This window comes from the organism of the source record quoted next, unplaced genomic scaffold (assembly GCF_019419815.1).
Source record: "Pyrus x bretschneideri cultivar Hongxiangsu unplaced genomic scaffold, Pyrus_bretschneideri_v1 Contig71, whole genome shotgun sequence".
Lineage (NCBI taxonomy): Eukaryota > Viridiplantae > Streptophyta > Magnoliopsida > Rosales > Rosaceae > Pyrus > Pyrus x bretschneideri.
In genome coordinates, this window is record NW_025999811.1 from 1,979,531 (window position 1) to 1,983,691 (window position 4,161).

The 4,161-nt window shown below is 36.7% G+C and overlaps 1 long non-coding RNA gene across 1 annotated transcript; it reads left to right on the forward strand.

The window, feature by feature from the left end:
• The first annotated feature begins 569 nt into the window (after positions 1-569).
• LOC108865547 lies at positions 570-3,096 on the forward strand. Its single transcript, XR_007254589.1, has 3 exons — positions 570-950; positions 1,063-1,412; positions 1,598-3,096. It is a non-coding gene; the product is annotated as an uncharacterized LOC108865547 (long non-coding RNA).
• Positions 3,097-4,161: the final 1,065 nt, after the last annotated feature.

Sequence of the window (4,161 nt, forward strand, 5' to 3'; positions counted from 1 at the left end):
TATCTCCTTAATTATTTCTTCTTTGAACCCTATTCATATATGTTATTTATTGATTGTATTTATCTACCAATATGACATATTATTTTTTATAATCATACACGTATCCATAGACAAAGCCATCATGGGCTAGGGGGCAGATGCCCCCACTCATTTGGTTGCGAAAAAATGTATATGCTTGTGACATTAGCAAAATGTATCACTAGTTTACTTGCTTGTGATATTAGCATTAATTGTTCTAATTGATACTGTGCATTTTTGCCCATGAATTTTGGAAGAATAGATTGAGAAATTAGATAGGAGACTAATGGATGAATGATAACATGATTATTTTTTTTTATAGATAGAGAGATATTTGATTGTATTGGTAATGTTGTCATACAACGTTTTCAAAATATGAAAATGATTCGAGGGATATTGTAATGAAAAATCTTATAGATTAATATTTAAGTATTTTGTTTAGTAATTCTTTAGCTTTTTTAATTTGGGATTTTATTGTTTAAGTATGCTCCCATCCATATGGATCTTTAGCTTCGTCTCTGCATATATCACAAATTAATTTTAATAAGGGACATATGGATCTTTAGCTTCATCTCTGCATATTTAAGTATGCACCCATCCATATGGATCTTTAGCTCCGTCTCTGCATTCGTCCCTTTGTCGAGAATGTATAAATAGCCTCATTATCTTTCCACTAAATCTCAATTCGATTCGCCTACTTTTTCTTACGCTTTTCGCGTTTTAATGGGAGGGTGCGCCAACACCCTTGTTGACCTTTGTTGGTCCTTCCCAGTGTTCGCCCTTGTTAGCGATGTCGCTCATTGGATCTTTCTTCTTGCCGGCCTCCTTTGTTTCTGAGTGACGATCGTTTCTGTGGAGGATGGAGCGGCCTTCTTTTTCAACTTTGGTTTTCTGGATGGTGATGGAGGCTGGCTTCTATGCTTCTTTCTGAGGTTTGTCAACGATGGAGAGAGCTTTTACAGTAGCTTTAGAAATTTGTATTTGGTTGCCATCACTAGCCTTCACTGGACTAAATCTTAGAGCAATATCATGTTTGTTACGCAGCAGGACTAGCCGGGACTCGCCTCGACAAGGGACGTCGCTAGACGGTCTTAGTGAGTCTCATCGAAAAGCATTGGATTGCTAAGACCATCGCTGCTTCACTTCATCTGCTTCCCTTCGTCCGCTTCTCTCCCTTGCTCTATCTATCTGCTTCATCTGCTTCTCTCTCCCTTGCCCTATCTATCTGCTTCTCTCTCTCTCTCTCTCTCTCTCTCTCTCTCTCTCTCTCTCTCTCTCTCTCTCTCCTTCCATTCATCAAGCCGGTCGAGATCGGCGTCCCTCTCAATTGCTTCTCGGAAGCCAGAGCCGTCGAGCACGTTTGAGTCTTGGCCCAAGAGATCGACGACCGCCAGGTGAGCTCACTTTTCATTGCCCTCACTGCATTTTTCTCCCTTTTTTGTCCAAATTGAAGAAAAGATTTGGGATTTTTCGTTGGGTTTGATTTGAATTCCCCGTTGTAATTGCTGTTGGAGAGATTGGGTACAATGTTTTGTTTTAGGTTGAGATACTTATTCGCAATTTCCTAATTTGTTGACAGGAAAGGCATCCTGGCTTGACAGAGATTGCTCAATACATTACAGGACAATTGGAAACGATAAAGTTGATCATCCATTGATTCATTACTTGGTGTATTCTGTTTTTTGATTGCATGTGTTTGTTTTTGCATTGGGTTTTGTCCGTTCGGTTTATTGTGTTGCTTTTGCTTCAAATATTGATGGATTTCTGACCGATATTGTTATATGTGGGTCTTTTTACACCCGGTGTTGGTTGTATGCTTGTGATAATATGTCTTTGTTGTGTGCTGCTTTATGGATGTTCTGGTTTTTTGTTATGGTGAAACTCGAATCACATGAATGTAGCTGTTGTTATTGTTTAAATTGATGGTCTGGTATAAGTTCTTGTTGTATATATGCGGAAAATCCTTTGTGATTGTTAATTCGTGGCAGTGTCGGAGATGCTAGCTGGTGGCTCTTGACTGTAAAATTGGCCATTGGCGGTGTTAATGAATTGGGAATGCCATTTATCAATTATATGCATCAGAATACAACTGTTGACTTCAGGGAGGAGGTGGTTAGTCTTACTTTGCATGTTTTTGAATTCTATGACATAATTCCCTTTAGTTCTTCATGAATGCTAGCCAATGACAGAAACATGTTACCGGGATTTTGTTGTTCCTATTCTCGTGGCCACTCAAGAATGATTTCTTATATGGTGGCTTATGTAAAACATGTGTTAGCTTTAGTGGGAGAATGTAAGCTTAATTAGAGCTTATCGCTTGTTTTACACATGCTTAGGGGATTGAAGTCATAAGAGTTTGGGATGAACTATACTTGTAAAGCTATCAGGGAATGTATTTGGATTGATACACAACTATAAGTAGTCTCAGTTTTCAATAAGTCAACTATTCTGATATGATGACTTTGGTTTGTGGTGATAAGGATATGTGTTTATATGATTTTATTAGGATTACATGATGGGAAGTAACCTAATCAAATACCACCACTGAGGATATATAATAGGGGTTCTGCATTCACACTAATTACGTAAAAGAACAAGCCCCATTATTTGTTAATTGCATACTGTAGTGTCGAGGTTAGAAGAGCTCTATTTTCTTAAGCTGCAATGGTTTCTCAAAGTTAGTGGTTAATTGTATTTGTGTTCATGTTTGTTTCCGCGATAATAATGTTACACTTGATGCATTAGTTTAACTTTAGGTTCATAAATGCCAATGCATTGTTCTTGTGAATCCAGAAGTTTCAGATGTCAGCAACAAGCTTGGTTCTTTTTCTCATGAGTTTACATATTCTGGACACTCCGTAGACTACGCTGTTGCAATTCAAGCACTCAAGATGTAGACAAGTGGTTGAAGGCCACTGAAGAATATGTAAAGGAACTCAAGTTTAAGCACTAAGTAGTTGCAATTTGTAAATGTATCGGTGGCTGGCAATGATGAAAAAATATGTAGACTTTCATGTAAAGAAAATGAATGGTATTCTGAATGAAGCATCTTCCCTCTTGAAAAAGGTTTTTTGACAAGAAGGTGGAAGTTTTCATAATTAAAACTCATTAATTAGTAGAGATAAAAATATATAATTTAGTGTAGGCTAGTTCGACACTGCACCAAACGTTTCACAATTCTAGTAGTGTTTAGTCTATGCTAAGCCAATCCAATTTAGTTCTTGAAGTTAGTCTAGTCCGAGATAATCCGATACAACCAACGCATCTAAAGGATAGGGCTCTGTTTTGTGGTTTGTGTCTGCTGGGCTACAAAACCGGTTCAGGCCAATTTAATTATCGATTTGTAGACAATAAAAACCGAATTCAACCGCACTAAACCGGGAAATTAATTAGATGTTTTTATTTATTTTTATTAAAATGGACCTCAATACTCATAAGGCCCAATGAATTCCTCTGTAGTTCGAGTCCACAAAAAGCCTAAGGTCCAATTGCTAAATTTTTTTTGGTAAAAGCTCATACCAATTCAATGTGAAAGATTTTTTACACATATATACATACCTGCTATATTGGTATCAACGGTCATGACATACAGTTTGGTATCACTTATGGTCTATCTGACCCTCAAAGCTCAATCATTATTGTTCTTGTTAAGACAGAGACAGAAAAAAGTGGTTTAATTCACTAAAACAATTAGAATCGCACTCTAATATTATATGACATTGAACGCGTGCCGAATATAGTTAATTAGATTTATTAGTTTTGAATCTAATAAGTTAAATTAGTTAATTAATCATATCTGCATTTAGGGGTTCAATTTGAGCCTAGTATTATTTTTGGGTTAACGAGCCAGATTGGGACCGAACCCATTGGGATTTGTATTAAGTCACAAATATGATTTAAGTCTTAACTTAATCGTGCAGGATGTATCATAGTGAGAGTGAGTATGTACAAGAAAAATTACTTGGTGGTACTTGATTTTTCGGCTTCTTCTGTGTAAGTACGTTATTGCCAAAAAAATTTCCGTGTTTATCGTTTCCACTGATGAACTATATTCTTCATGTTTTCATGGTCTTGCGAGCATATATCTCTAAATTGGTCTATAAAATTCTTACCATAGTATAGCCAAAGGTGCATTGTAATCAT